Source organism: Onychostoma macrolepis, chromosome 09, assembly GCF_012432095.1.
Source record: "Onychostoma macrolepis isolate SWU-2019 chromosome 09, ASM1243209v1, whole genome shotgun sequence".
NCBI classification, from domain to species: Eukaryota; Metazoa; Chordata; class Actinopteri; order Cypriniformes; family Cyprinidae; genus Onychostoma; species Onychostoma macrolepis.
This window is the reverse complement of record NC_081163.1, coordinates 32910805-32927334: the sequence shown is the minus strand read 5'-3', so window position 1 is coordinate 32927334 and position 16530 is coordinate 32910805. Positions and strand designations below refer to the sequence as shown.

The window sequence follows — 16530 nt, the reverse complement described above, 5'->3', positions numbered from 1 at the left end:
CTAGTAGTACAATCTGTTCAGTATTCTGAGTCTATCTCTCTTTAAACACCTAAAAATACATTAATACACAATAACAATTTGTGATTAGTCTGGTGTGCTAGAGCACGGCACATGGCTCTCTCTGGCTGAAGTGGGCGGGGCTCGTGACCTAAACAAACACTGGCATGTTCTAGACGGCGCTGTGTTTTTTGGACCGCAGCTCAGCTGATCGTGACGCAGCGCGTTCGCAGCAGAGGGCGAGGGACAGACACATATAGAAGCTGGGTGTCGGTTTCACGCTGAAGTAATGAAGCTCAGCGTGCAAGCGGTAAATGGGTGATTCTGACGGAATACCGTACTCACGCGGACGTTGAAAGCGCGTCAGTTCCTGTGGTGTCCGCGTCTCGAGGGTCGGGACGCACTAGAGCTTCACCGAGATATCTCAGCCCTGTTTACAGAAGCACGGCTCCTCCTGGCTGGATACACTTCTAAAAAAGGTAAAAGTTGTTATAAAAGGGTGGCCACAGGGACTGCTGTATCTCTAAAATGCTGTATTTATAGGGAGTTGTGTGTGTCTGTGATGATCACGCGTGTTTCAGCAGCACCAGCTGTCAGTGGCCATATGGCCCACACAAATCGCTTTTCAACTTTGGGCTTGAAATAACATCACATTGTGTCCGGTTTCCAGAAAGTTCCAGACATGGACAGGCCAGACTCCAGGGGAATACCAACTGGTCTATATTCAGTCAATGAATCCAAGTCCAGCACTTTGTGATGAACTGTCATAATAAGTTCATAACAGTTCATTGAGTTGCTGTCTTTCATAGCACTGCGTTTGAGCACGAACAGAAGTCCAGCAGTAAACCTACTAGAATTTCTGCCACTAAAGAGCCTGGAAGATTGATGTTGTTCAAATAAACCCTTAATAATTATCAAAAACACAAGAATTTGTTATGTTTGATGTCATGGGGTTTGATTTGAATGATTGTAGTTCTGAAAATCATAAGGGTTTCAGAAAGACTTCTTGACACATTTTGATGATATGCTCTTTCACACTTGTAAGTAACAGGTGGACTAAGCTGAAGGCCACAATGGTGGATTACTATGATGTTCTGGGAGTGCCACGAAATGCTTCTCCAGATGACATCAAGAAAGCGTAAGTTAAAACTGCCTTCACTTATCAGCAGCTTGCAGCATGGGGTGGCCTATATGGCACTGTTGTTATTGAATGCAGATTAAAGCTAATTTGCCTATTAAAGCTAAGGGGGCACATGCCCCCTCAGATTTTCGAGCCAAGTGGATTTTGAATGCAGCTTCCAAAAGACAAAAAAAATAACCGAATATTATTTTTTATATATATGTGTGACCCTGGACCACAAAACCAGTCTTAAGTGTCAATTTTTCGAAATTGAGATTTATACATCATCTGAAAGCTGATGTATAAATAAGCTTTCAATTGATGTATGGTTTGTTAGGATCGGACAATATTTGGCTGAAATACAACTATTTGAAAATCTGTAATCTGAGGGTGCAAAAAAATATAAATATTGAGAAAATCGCCTTTAAAGTTGTCCAAATGAATTCTTAGCAATGCATATTACTAATCAAAAACGACGTTTTGATATATTTACAGTAGTAAATTTACAAAATATCTTCATGGAATATGATCTTTACTTAATATACTAATAATTTTTGGCATAAAAGAAAAATCTATAATTTTGGCTATTGCTACAAATATACCCCAGCGACTTAAGACTGGTTTTGTGGTCCAGGGTCACATATATGTATTGGTGCTGTCAAACGATTAATCGCGATTAATCACATCCAAAATAAAAGTTTTTGTTTACATAATATATGTTTGTGTACTGTATATTTATTATGTATATATAAAGACATACACATACAGCATATATTTTGAAAATATTTACATGTATTTGCATTAATATAAATTATATCACATATAAATATATTTAATATATAAGCGTAATATATTTTTCTTAAATATACACATGCATGTGTGTGTATTTATATATACATAATAAATGTACACAGTACACACACATATATTATGCAAAAAAAAAACCACTTTTATTTTGGATGCGATTAATTGCGATTAATCGTTTGACAGCAATAAAATATATGAGCGATACAATCACATCGAACATGACACCCATATCTGGTACTTAAGTAAAAATACAGTTTTTTTTATGCATAGCTAATAGATTACACTACTAGCCTACTTTGCCCATCGCCCATTAGGCCAATAGGTCAACTATAATCTATAAAAGTGCAAAATGCATTTATTTACACATATTTGAAAATCGAGATATTTCATGATATAGCCTAGTTAACACGTTTGGGAATATTTTGAATAAAAATGAAAAATAAAAAAAATATTTTAACTAAATGTAAACCTATATCAGATATACAGTTCTATCATGGCTGCTGTGTCAGACAAGATCCCCCCCCGCTTCACTCGTGCCCCCTCAAAAATATTGAGTGCATGACGCCCTTGATTGAATGTAACTAAATTTGTCTCTAACTGATGTAAGCGAAGACTCAAGTATTTTGACACTTACTGTTTACCTTTATAAAGTATTCATCAATGAAATACACTACCGTTCAGAAGCCATTGCTTAGCAAGTTTGCATTCATTTTATGAAAAATAAAGTGAAAACAGTAATGTAAATATTATTGCAAAAAAGATAATTGTGAATGACTTTTATTCTTGAAATTCTGAGTTTATATCTCGAAACAATTTTAATGTATTTTAAAATGTAATTCCTGTGATGGTGAATTGCTGAATTTTCAGCATCATTACTCCAGCCTTTCAGTGTCGCATGATCCTTCAGAAATCATTCGAATATGCTGATTTCGAGCCTAAGAAACATTTATTATTATTATGTTGAAAACAGCTGTGCATTTAAATATTTTGAAAATGAAGTTCATAAACAACGTCATGCATTTTTTTTCTGCTTGTTTGCTGTGGTCTGTTACTCTCACACATGCTAAAATCTTTAGTAAAGTCACACTTTACTAAAGATATGACTAATGGATTTACGATCAAGCTGAAAAAAGTGACGATTCACACATTTTAACTTGACTTGGTGCTCCAAAATGTGGAATTCATGGTGCAAAATGCGAAAAACTAGTGCTGTCAAATGGTTAATCGCATCCAAAATAAAAGTTTTTGTTTACATAATATATGTGTGTGTACTGTGTATATTTATTATGTATATATAAATACACACACATACAGTATATATTTAGGAAATATTTACATGTATATATTTATATTACAGATAAATATATGTAATATATAACATTAACATTAATATTGTAAATATTAATATGTATGTGTGTGTGTGTGTATATATATATATATATATATATATATATATATATATAGACATAAATATACATAGCACACACATATATTATGTGAACAAAACTTTTATTTGGATGCGATTAATCGTTTAACAGCACAACTAAAAACAAATATGAATCACAACAGTCTTAACATGTCGGTCTAATGTTTATATAGAAGAAGATGGATGCAAGAATGTGTCATATGTGAATGACCCCCTGATCCTATGTGTCACTTCATCACAATCTTGAGATGCCAGTCAAGCTAAGTTTACTTATGTTTATTTATGTTGTGTATACAGTTACAGGAAACTGGCTCTGCGGTGGCATCCTGACAAAACCCAGACAACAAGGAAGAGGCAGAGAAAAAATTTAAGGAGATAGCAGAGGCCTATGAAGTTCTTTCAGACAGTAGGACACTGGAAATTTGATCTCTACGTCAATTTTATTAATGGTTTAATTACTTGGTAGGAAAGGCTTGCATTTCACTGTTGTTTTTCCCTCATTTTCAAGAAAGCAAACGAGATGCTTACAACAGATACGGTAGATCAGAGATGCCAAGCTCAGGTGAGGAGAACTTCACACTGCTTAATACCATCTCAGTGTTACATGTGTTAATTGTATTTTACATCTGCTTTATAGGCTCTGCTGGTTCTTCATTTCCTGATGACTTCCCAGGATTCAGCTTCACATTCCGCAGCCCAGATGAGGTGTTTCGAGAGTTCTTCGGAGGGCAGGACCCATTCGCAGACTTCTTTGGTGGGTTCTCAGGTAGTTTGTCTGTTGATATGCTGATCTTGAATCTTGCTAATATAACTGTGTGAGTGTTTTCTCTGTGTCAGAATTTGCCTTACACCAGTGGTTCTCAACCAGGAGCCCGGGACCCACTAGGGGGTCCTTGCAAACTTCCATGAGGCCCCAATACATCATAGAATTATTTAAATGTAGTTATATTATGATGATTTTAATTAAAATGATAAAAACTAAAACTAAAAATGTACAACATTAAACTGACCGGAGGTACATATCAGCTTAGATATTAAGGCCTCGGACAAAACAGGTTGAGAACGTTGTCAGATTGCTGTTCTTCTCACACTGCATGACTGTCTACAAACTAAGTTTTACAACCAAACAACCAGAAGTGATACAGAAAATAAAGTAAGATCACACATGAGACTGGATTTTTTTTTTGTTAAAAATTGTAGCCTGCTAGAAGCTTGCAATACAAGTTCTTTGTATGCTGATTTGGAATGACAAAAAGAAGACAGAAGGAGAGAATGGTTGCTTGCTGATATTCTGTTGCATCCTCCTTTGTCCTTTCCTTTCCTTTCCCTTGCCTTGTATTTAATTTCCAGTCAAAACACATTTTCTCACGGGCATCAGCGACGCATTGGCGCTTCTCTTAGATCACAAAAATCTGTACTAAAATTGTGCAGTGTGTAGCCAGCATTACACTCTTTAACTCCCCATTTTCTACACTCTCCCACTTTGCCACTAGATGATTTCCCATTTGGTGGAATGCACAGTGGGTTTCACAGCTCCTCCTCCAGGCTTGGGCCCAGTCGCTTCTTCTCCTTCCCCTCAGCAAATGGTTGGTTTTTAAAATGATTTCATGCTTTTTTGTATATAATTATTGCATATGTGTTCAGTCTTCTCCCAGAGTAATATTTAATTTAGGTGAACTTTACTGAATATATCTTTATAACACTGATGGAAATTTGGTGAAGAACTCCAAGGCATGTTGTTGATATGAAAAGAATTGTATTTTTAATTTATTAAGAGCTGCATTTTTTTTTTTTTTTTTGATCAACAGCTGATTTCACGTCCTTCTCTTCTTCAATGGGTGGGATGGGCAGCATGGGAGGAGCAAACTTCAAGTCTGTTTCTACTTCCACCCGCATTGTCAATGGAAAAAGTATTACCACAAAAAAGTCAGTTTGCCTACTGTTCTATATGTGGTATAATATGTGATATGCATACAGAATGTATAATATGCAAAATATATGCATCCTGCACATTAAACAAGAAAGATGTTTTTGATTAAATTAGTAATTTAAATGCAGTTGATGAAAATGAGTAAAAAATGGTTTATACCTTGCCACAATGTGAAGGCCTGGCTTACAGAAAGTCAGAGGAATTCTCCTATTTATTGATAAACATTTCATTTCTTCCCTCAGGGTCAGAGAAAATGGCCAGGAGAGAACAGAGGTTGAGGAGGATGGGGTTTTGAAAACTGTCCTCATCAATGGTAATTCATTTTTTGCTATCATTTAATAATAATATTGGACCAAAAGGCATCTCTATAGTTAATGCACATATTCTGGTGTGTAATAAAAATTCACCTTATCAGCTCAGGATGAATCTGCCTGGGAAAGGTGATGCATTTGGAATACTAATACACACAACCTACCCTTCAAACGCGTTTGGGGTCAGCAAGACTTTTGTGAAAGAAATGAATACTTTTATTCGAAAAGAAAGCATTAAATTAATTTGAAAAAATACAGTAAACGCATAGAAGTCTTTTGTTATAATGTAAATGTTGTTGTTGTTGTTTTTACCTTCTATTCATCAAAGAATCCTTAAAAAAATGTATCACAGTTTCCACTAAATATAAAGCCACACAACTGTTTTCAACATTAATTATATACATATATATATATATATATATATATATATATACAAATTTTATTTATTTATTTAAATATAGTTTCTATTGTATTAAACAATTTAAAAATATATATATTAGGAGATTAACTCAAGACTCTTGCTCTCTGGTGCGTAGACATATCATTTTTTTGGTATGTCTTTATCCTTTATCTTTGCTTGTTGTCTAATGTCAAAACTTCATCTTGCTTTAAAGGTTTTAAGGACTTTTCCTTTTAATTACAGTGAAAACAAAGGATTTTTTTCTCTAATTCATCCACTTGTCACTGTATATTACAAGTTAAACTATTTATGTTTAAACCCTTATTTCCTGTTTTAGTGATAAGAACTTCTCAAGTAACTCTAAACCACTTATTTGGTTATTCTCTTATAATTTGAGCCGCACAGCCATACCAGAACCATTAATTAAATGAATAATAACACACATTCCTCCAATTCTTTATTTTCCTCAATATTGGCTCAGAAAAGCAGCTTAGACTTGCAGGTAGATTTACATTTCACGCTAGCTTCTTGATTTTCCGTATGCAGATTGCTCATTTCCTGTAGAACCGATCTGACATCGAGCTGTGTTTGTGTGTCCAGGTGTGGAGGATGAGATGGCCTTAGCTGTGGAACTGAGCCGTGAGAGCAGTCCAGTCAGCCTCCCAGACAATCCCAGCATCCACTGCTCCGCCCCTCTAACAACAGCTCTCCAAACCCCGCTCTACGCTCCTACAGCGCTGCCCCGTTCTACCACTGCCCCGATGCCACTGAAGATGAGGAGGATGAAGACCTGCAGATGGCGCTGGCCTACAGCTTGTCGGAGATGGAGGCCCAGCAGCGGGCAGAGGACGTGATCTCAGGTGCTGGGGAAGGGAGGGGAAAGCAGCCAGGTGGTGGGAAGGGTGCCGTTCAAAAAAACAAAGATCAGAAAGAAGTACCGGATAATTCAAAACAAAGCACCCCCTCTTCTTCAGAGGATAGACTGTCAGAACAGGGTCGGGCTAGAGGTTCAGAAAGTGTTGTTGTACAGGATAAGGAGAATGACAAAATGCCAGCCAATGGGACTAATGTGGTAAAAAGAGGAGGAAGTGTCAGTGCACAGTCTGTTAGTAAGAATATGGAGAATAATCATGCATGTGTGTGAAATTAGCAGAGTTATAACCTTATGTTTTCATCTTTTGGTTGTTTTTTAATCCTTCCTGACACTCATTGCGAAGTCTTGATTTGCCCGGCTGTCATTCTGAGCGTTTCCATACCCGTGTTTACTTTCCTGTTGTTATCCCGGCCTTGATTCTCGACTCTGTGATCCCTCTCTGGTTGCCCTGATTTGGACTGTTTCCTGGACTCTGATCGTAAGCCGCCTGCCTTGACTATTCTGCCTGTTCTCCCGACCACGCCTCTGCCTAGCCTACTCTGTTCCCGTTGCTGGCCTATTACCCTGTTCTGTTTGACCATTCTAATAAAGAAGCTGCAAATGGATCCCGATTTGTCTGATGATTGCTCGCAACAGACATACACATATACACAACAGCATATATTTTGAAAATATTTACATGTATTTGCATTAATATAAATTATATCACATATAAATATATTTAATATATAAGCGTAATATATTTTTCTTAAATATACACATGCATGTGTGTGTATTTATATATACATAATAAATGTACACAGTACACACACATATATTATGCAAAAAAACCCACTTTTATTTTGGATGCGATTAATTGCGATTAATCGTTTGACAGCAATAATATATATATATATATATATATATATATATATATATATATATGAGCGATACAATCACATCGAACATTGAACGTTCAGTGTGTCACGTCACTAGCTGCTAAATTCAAATCTCAAAAGACAAACGCGTTTTTACAGTGCTGTGCATAATAATCAATCACACTCAGTTCTGTTGAGCTTATGAATGCAATGAGCAATCAGAGGCGTTCAGATGAGTCATCATAGAAACGCCGGTGTTTTCTTTACTAGCTAGATGACTGGCGAATTCTCCAATCAGAAGAAGTGCAGATATAGATATGTAAGTAAGATATCAATTTCACAGTCTAAACAGCTTCAGTGATTATAATGGGAGTTTTTGAGAGTGCTTGAACTCTGGCTAGACAATGAAAATGTTCTTTGCTTCTGTACAATGAAAGTGTTATAATTAGCCTAACTTACAATTTTTTTATTAAATTCACATTAAATATAAAGTCAGTTGTATTAAAATTATTTTATGGCATGACACCCATATCTGGTACTTAAGTAAAAATACAGTTTTTTTTATGCATAGCTAATAGATTACACTACTAGCCTACTTTGCCCATCGCCCATTAGGCCAATAGGTCAACTATAATCTATAAAAGTGCAAAATGCATTTATTTACACATATTTGAAAATCGAGATATTTCATGATATAGCCTAGTTAACACGTTTGGGAATATTTTGAATAAAAATGAAAAATAAAAAAAATATTTTAACTAAATGTAAACCTATATCAGATATACAGTTCTATCATGGCTGCTGTGTCAGACAAGATCCCCCGCTTCACTCGTGCCCCTCAAAAATATTGAGTGCATGACGCCCTTGATTGAATGTAACTAAATTTGTCTCTAACTGATGTGCGAAGACTCAAGTATTTTGACACTTACTGTTTACCTTTATAAAGTATTCATCAATGAAATACACTACCGTTCAGAAGCCATTGCTTAGCAAGTTTGCATTCATTTTATGAAAAATAAAGTGAAAACAGTAATGTAAATATTATTGCAAAAAGATAATTGTGAATGACTTTTATTCTTGAAATTCTGAGTTTATATCTCGAAACAATTTTAATGTATTTTAAAATGTAATTCCTGTGATGGTGAATTGCTGAATTTTCAGCATCATTACTCCAGCCTTTCAGTGTCGCATGATCCTTCAGAAATCATTCGAATATGCTGATTTCGAGCCTAAGAAACATTTATTATTATTATGTTGAAAACAGCTGTGCATTTAAATATTTTGAAAATGAAGTTCATAAACAACGTCATGCATTTTTTTCTGCTTGTTTGCTGTGGTCTGTTACTCTCACATGCTAAAATCTTTAGTAAAGTCACACTTTACTAAAGATATGACTAATGGATTTACGATCAAGCTGAAAAAGTGACGATTCACACATTTTAACTTGACTTGGTGCTCCAAAATGTGGAATTCATGGTGCAAAATGCGAAAAACTAGTGCTGTCAAATGGTTAATCGCATCCAAAATAAAAGTTTTGTTTACATAATATATGTGTGTACTGTGTATATTTATTATGTATATATAAATACACACACATACAGTATATATTTAGGAAATATTTACATGTATATATTTATATTACAGATAAATATATGTAATATATAACATTAACATTAATATTGTAAATATTAATATGTATGTGTGTGTGTGTGTATATATATATATATATATATATATATATATATATATATATATATATATATATATATATAGACATAAATATACATAGCACACACATATATTATGTGAACAAAAACTTTTATTTGGATGCGATTAATCGTTAACAGCACAACTAAAACAAATATGAATCACAACAGTCTTAACATGTCGGTCTAATGTTTATATAGAAGAAGATGGATGCAAGAATGTGTCATATGTGAATGACCCCTGATCCTATGTGTCACTTCATCACAATCTTGAGATGCCAGTCAAGCTAAGTTTACTTATGTTTATTTATGTTGTGTATACAGTTACAGGAAACTGGCTCTGCGGTGGCATCCTGACAAAAACCCAGACAACAAGGAAGAGGCAGAGAAAAAATTTAAGGAGATAGCAGAGGCCTATGAAGTTCTTTCAGACAGTAGGACACTGGAAATTTGATCTCTACGTCAATTTTATTAATGGTTTAATTACTTGGTAGGAAAGGCTTGCATTTCACTGTTGTTTTTCCCTCATTTTCAAGAAAGCAAACGAGATGCTTACAACAGATACGGTAGATCAGAGATGCCAAGCTCAGGTGAGGAGAACTTCACACTGCTTAATACCATCTCAGTGTTACATGTGTTTAATTGTATTTTACATCTGCTTTATAGGCTCTGCTGGTTCTTCATTTCCTGATGACTTCCCAGGATTCAGCTTCACATTCCGCAGCCCAGATGAGGTGTTTCGAGAGTTCTTCGGAGGCAGGACCCATTCGCAGACTTCTTTGGTGGGTTCTCAGGTAGTTTGTCTGTTGATATGCTGATCTTGAATCTTGCTAATATAACTGTGTGAGTGTTTTCTCTGTGTCAGAATTTGCCTTACACCAGTGGTTCTCAACCAGGAGCCCGGGACCCACTAGGGGGTCCTTGCAAACTTCCATGAGGCCCCAATACATCATAGAATTATTTAAATGTAGTTATATTATGATGATTTTAATTAAAATGATAAAACTAAAACTAAAATGTACAACATTAAACTGACCGGAGGTACATATCAGCTTAGATATTAAGGCCTCGGACAAAACAGGTTGAGAACGTTGTCAGATTGCTGTTCTTCTCACACTGCATGACTGTCTACAAACTAAGTTTTACAACCAAACAACCAGAAGTGATACAGAAAATAAAGTAAGATCACACATGAGACTGGATTTTTTTGTTAAAAATTGTAGCCTGCTAGAAGCTTGCAATACAAGTTCTTTGTATGCTGATTTGGAATGACAAAAGAAGACAGAAGGAGAGAATGGTTGCTTGCTGATATTCTGTTGCATCCTCCTTTGTCCTTTCCTTTCCTTTCCCTTGCCTTGTATTTAATTTCCAGTCAAAACACATTTTCTCACGGGCATCAGCGACGCATTGGCGCTTCTCTTAGATCACAAAAATCTGTACTAAAATTGTGCAGTGTGTAGCCAGCATTACACTCTTTAACTCCCCATTTTCTACACTCTCCCACTTTGCCACTAGATGATTTCCCATTTGGTGGAATGCACAGTGGGTTTCACAGCTCCTCCTCCAGGCTTGGGCCCAGTCGCTTCTTCTCCTTCCCCTCAGCAAATGGTTGGTTTTAAAATGATTTCATGCTTTTTTGTATATAATTATTGCATATGTGTTCAGTCTTCTCCCAGAGTAATATTTAATTTAGGTGAACTTTACTGAATATATCTTTATAACACTGATGGAAATTTGGTGAAGAACTCCAAGGCATGTTGTTGATATGAAAAGAATTGTATTTTTAATTTATTAAGAGCTGCATTTTTTTTTTTTTTTTTGATCAACAGCTGATTTCACGTCCTTCTCTTCTTCAATGGGTGGGATGGGCAGCATGGGAGGAGCAAACTTCAAGTCTGTTTCTACTTCCACCGCATTGTCAATGGAAAAGTATTACCACAAAAAGTCAGTTTGCCTACTGTTCTATATGTGGTATAATATGTGATATGCATACAGAATGTATAATATGCAAAATATATGCATCCTGCACATTAAACAAGAAAGATGTTTTTGATTAAATTAGTAATTTAAATGCAGTTGATGAAAATGAGTAAAAAATGGTTTATACCTTGCCACAATGTGAAGGCCTGGCTTACAGAAAGTCAGAGGAATTCTCCTATTTATTGATAAACATTTCATTTCTTCCCTCAGGGTCAGAGAAAATGGCCAGGAGAGAACAGAGGTTGAGGAGGATGGGGTTTTGAAAACTGTCCTCATCAATGGTAATTCATTTTTTGCTATCATTTAATAATAATATTGGACCAAAAGGCATCTCTATAGTTAATGCACATATTCTGGTGTGTAATAAAAATTCACCTTATCAGCTCAGGATGAATCTGCCTGGGAAAGGTGATGCATTTGGAATACTAATACACACAACCTACCCTTCAAACGTTTGGGGTCAGCAAGACTTTTGTGAAAGAAATGAATACTTTTATTCGAAAAGAAAGCATTAAATTAATTTGAAAAATACAGTAAACGCATAGAAGTCTTTTGTTATAATGTAAATGTTGTTGTTGTTGTTTTACCTTCTATTCATCAAAGAATCCTTAAAAAATGTATCACAGTTTCCACTAAATATAAAGCCACACAACTGTTTTCAACATTAATTATATACATATATATATATATATATATATATACAAATTTTATTTATTTATTTAAATATAGTTTCTATTGTATTAAACAATTTAAAAATATATATATTAGGAGATTAACTCAAGACTCTTGCTCTCTGGTGCGTAGACATATCATTTTTTGGTATGTCTTTATCCTTTATCTTTGCTTGTTGTCTAATGTCAAAACTTCATCTTGCTTTAAAGGTTTTAAGGACTTTTCCTTTTAATTACAGTGAAAACAAAGGATTTTTTCTCTAATTCATCCACTTGTCACTGTATATTACAAGTTAAACTATTTATGTTTAAACCCTTATTTCCTGTTTTAGTGATAAGAACTTCTCAAGTAACTCTAAACCACTTATTTGGTTATTCTCTTATAATTTGAGCCGCACAGCCATACCAGAACCATTAATTAAATGAATAATAACACACATTCCTCCAATTCTTTATTTTCCTCAATATTGGCTCAGAAAAGCAGCTTAGACTTGCAGGTAGATTTACATTTCACGCTAGCTTCTTGATTTTCCGTATGCAGATTGCTCATTTCCTGTAGAACCGATCTGACATCGAGCTGTGTTTGTGTGTCCAGGTGTGGAGGATGAGATGGCCTTAGCTGTGGAACTGAGCCGTAGAGAGCAGTCCAGTCAGCCTCCCAGACAATCCCAGCATCCACTGCTCCGCCCCTCTAACAACAGCTCTCCAAACCCCGCTCTACGCTCCTACAGCGCTGCCCCGTTCTACCACTGCCCCGATGCCACTGAAGATGAGGAGGATGAAGACCTGCAGATGGCGCTGGCCTACAGCTTGTCGGAGATGGAGGCCCAGCAGCGGGCAGAGGACGTGATCTCAGGTGCTGGGGAAGGGAGGGGAAAGCAGCCAGGTGGTGGGAAGGGTGCCGTTCAAAAAAACAAAGATCAGAAAGAAGTACCGGATAATTCAAAACAAAGCACCCCCTCTTCTTCAGAGGATAGACTGTCAGAACAGGGTCGGGCTAGAGGTTCAGAAAGTGTTGTTGTACAGGATAAGGAGAATGACAAAATGCCAGCCAATGGGACTAATGTGGTAAAAAAGAGGAGGAAGTGTCAGTGCACAGTCTGTTAGTAAGAATATGGAGAATAATCATGCATGTGTGTGAAATTAGCAGAGTTATAACCTTATGTTTTCATCTTTTGGTTGTTTTTTTTAATCCTTCCTGAAGTTTTTGACTGTGCTTTGACTTACAGCTCTGTCTTTTATGGCATTGCACAAAGATGACTGTTGAAATTGTATAATCTTGCATTGAGGTATGAGTAACAAGGTGCCAAAATGTGTTTATTCACCACAAAGTCAGGAAATTTTACAGGAAACTTTGAAGGAATTGTTTGCAATATTTTAAAACCCCATGCACAGAATGTCCTGCTATCTGACAGATATCACTGAAATGGGTGTCTTGGGATATCGTTTGCCAGCATTTACTCTGTAAACAGCGAAAATTGTCACTAGTCACTATTTCAGCCAATCAGAAACACTGTCTGCCTGTGAGTCGCTTGGCATTGCTGGCATCAGTTTGACTGACATGTCTTTACAGGGTGTGATTTTTCAGATTTTGGAGAGCAGGTATATGGTTAGCAAAATGGTCAAAGTTAACATAATGGCTTAAATCTCTTACAGCACCTTCAGATCTAATATTCAACATGACTTCTTGCTGCCAAACAAAGACAAATTCTCTGCATTTACATTTTCATTAAGATAAAATAAATTGCTACTGAGTAAGTTGCTGCACTCTAAACCAGTGGTTCCCACAGGCTTGGAAAACCTGGATATATGAGGTTATCCTCATTTTAAAAGTGTGATTTCTAGACTTGGAAAAGTAATGTTAATTAAGAAAATCATATAACTCCATGGGATAAAATCAGTAAAATCTGAAAAACTGCAAAAGTCATGGGACCTTTGAATATTGTTGTGGGTGATGGGTGGTCCTGGAGTCAGAACCACTGCTCTAAACAGTTTTAATGGCTTTTCTCAGTCTTGCATAGCATTTGAATGGATATCTTGCGGATTAGTTGACGTCTCATTCTCAATGAACCTTCCATTTATTTAGTACTCTTTCATTTGTGTTCACATTCATTAGTATTGTTCCTTCTAGAAGGGAGATTCTCTGATTCGCGTCTGATTTTACTGTGCATTTGTTGAATGTGAATGGGGGGGGGGGATTTTGCACAAAAACCTAAAGATAATCTGTCTCTGAGGGCTCATGTTGTGATGGCAATAGTCACTAAAAGAATGTAGATCCAGAATTCTCTCAGTTAATGAGAATGTGCCAAATTACTGACTGTAACTTGCATCACTAGTTTTATATGTATCAGAATTACTCATTCGTTTGTGCCTTTCTTGTTACAATAGAAATGATTGGCTATTGTTGCCAATGCTATTTCTCACTTGCCAGTTTGTGTTTAAGTTAGCCAAAGAAGCACATTTTACCTTTTTACTTGTTTCTTTTTTTTCCATAATAACTATCAGCTTTGTGATATAAAATGAACAATCAAAACATCAATACATGAACATTTGTTTTGCTTAAAAAAACTAAGCATAGAAAGTTTGAATGTGATGTGAATATTAATAAAAAATATTTTGACTATGTAAACTGCAATCAGGAAACAAGGTCACTGATTTACAAAAAACTGCTATTTACAAAAATGTTATGTGAAACAACATTGTTCTCTCAGAAGTATCCTAATTCACAGGGCACATTCAGTGCTCAGAAAGTGCTATTTAAATGACTAAATTGTTAATAAATGCTGTTTCAGTCATTGTTGACATGATGTTGTTGCAAATGAGGAACAATAAACTGTACAATGCATTCTGCCCTTAAGAATTCATTTTGAATTTTAAGGATAAGTATTTTTGATGGACTACTAATTGTTATCCATTTACTACCAGTTCACTTGATTAAAACAGCAGATTTTTATAAACTACTGCCTTTAAATCAAATTTGTAAAAAACAGCTGAGATGCTTTGCATTATTTATATCCCTTTTCACTTGCTGCTACAATCCACTATTCACTATTCAGCATGCAATTCTCAGATTTCTTTGTCATTACCAGCACATTCATATCATCATCCCCACTCATATGCAATCCTCATGTGCATTTATTATGTTTATAATTTTGTTTTTTATGGGGTTTTTACCTGACTCGTTCTCCCTGCTGTTACAGAGTCCGACTTCCAGGCCTTCACAGGCTGACCTGTGGCTGTGACCGCCTCTTACCCCCTCCCCCGAGGTAAAACATAGTGTAAATGACTCTGCAGCTCTTAAGCATAATTTTCAGCTCTTCTCCCCATTCATAGTTCATTAACATTTGTGTATTTGTGAGTGGAGTTTGCTGCTCCTGCTGTAGAGCATGCAGTATTCCAGGAAAATATTGAACTCTACATGATTCATTTGTGCAGAAAAATACTTAGTATTGTCAAAATAACAAACAATTCTCAGTTTTATTGTGTAGTTTTAATTCACCAAACACAACACAAGAAACTGTGAGGCAACACTAATACTGGGTTCATCCGTCTGCTCTTAACAGGTGAAGCGTTCCCCGGTGCTCTGCTCTCTCTTTCTGCTTCTCTGTCTCTCTCTGCCTGGCACACCTGCTGCTCAGACCCTTTTCAAAGTTTTATTTGGAAAAAAACAAAACAAAAAAAAAACCCCAGGCAACACTACATAAAGGTCAAACATGTACGTGCTACAGACGTATGTATGTGTGTTTGTGTATGAATGTGTTCTCAGTCTTGGAGAGGGAATACTGGATTGCTTTTTATATATAAATTCAATTTATGGCCTGCACTGATCAAATATATGAGCTCATGTAAAAAATCAAGTGTCTTAAAGACAGAATTCTTCATTAACATTTTAATAATGAATGATTCAAACCTGTGATGAATGTATAGTTGCACTTGATATGCAATAACTTATGATAAAGGTTTATTACTTATTCAGAAGGGTTTCTTGTGTTTTAATTTTTATATCTCATTATTTAGTAGTTTTTTTTAAATACACTACTGTCCAGATGTTTGTGTTTGGGATGTTTTTGAAAGAATCTTTTTCTCACCAAAATTGCATGCATTTGGTCAAAAATACAGTGAAAATGGTAATATTGTGAAATATTATTACAATTTAAAATAAGTGTTTTCTATGTGAATATATTTTTATTGCTGTGATCCAAAGCTGAATTTTTAGCAACATTACTCCAGTCTTCAATGTCACATGGCCTTTCAGAAATTATTTTAATATGCTGATTTGAAGCTCAAGAAACAGTCTTTATAATTTATTATTATTATCAATGTTGAAAACAGTTGCGCTGCTTAATGTTTTGTGGGAACCAAAAATGTTTTTATTCAAGATTTTCGAAAGGTCAATAGAACAGCATTTATTTGAAATAGAAATCTTTTGTAATATCATAAATGTTTACTGA

At 35.5% G+C, this 16530-nt stretch overlaps 2 pseudogenes; both read left to right on the top strand.

Annotated features, from left to right (window-relative positions):
- Window positions 1-139: 139 nt before the first annotated feature.
- LOC131546641 (dnaJ homolog subfamily B member 6-like) lies at window positions 140-7101 on the top strand (annotated as a pseudogene).
- An 846-nt stretch (window positions 7102-7947) lies between these two features.
- LOC131546677 (dnaJ homolog subfamily B member 2-like) lies at window positions 7948-16113 on the top strand (annotated as a pseudogene).
- Window positions 16114-16530: the final 417 nt, after the last annotated feature.